This window comes from Corvus brachyrhynchos, unplaced genomic scaffold (genome assembly GCF_000691975.1).
Source record: "Corvus brachyrhynchos isolate BGI_N302 unplaced genomic scaffold, ASM69197v1 scaffold496, whole genome shotgun sequence".
Lineage (NCBI taxonomy): Eukaryota > Metazoa > Chordata > Aves > Passeriformes > Corvidae > Corvus > Corvus brachyrhynchos.
Genome location: NW_008238650.1, coordinates 54,252 through 54,473, shown reverse-complemented (window position 1 = coordinate 54,473; position 222 = coordinate 54,252).

Sequence of the window (222 nt, the reverse complement as noted above, 5' to 3'; positions counted from 1 at the left end):
GCCCGGAGCCCCCGGGCAGCGCCTGTGCTCTGTCCCCAGGTGTCACCCGCACCTTCGGGGTGTCCGAGGAGGGTCACCCTCCATCCCGGCCCCCCTGGAACCCCTCTCTTATCCCCCCGTGTTCCCCGGGGTCTCTTCGAGTCCCTCTGCCCCCCCCGTGTCCCTCCGTGTCCTCCCAAGCTCCCTGTGTCCCGCCGTGTCCCCCTGTGTCCCCATGTCCCC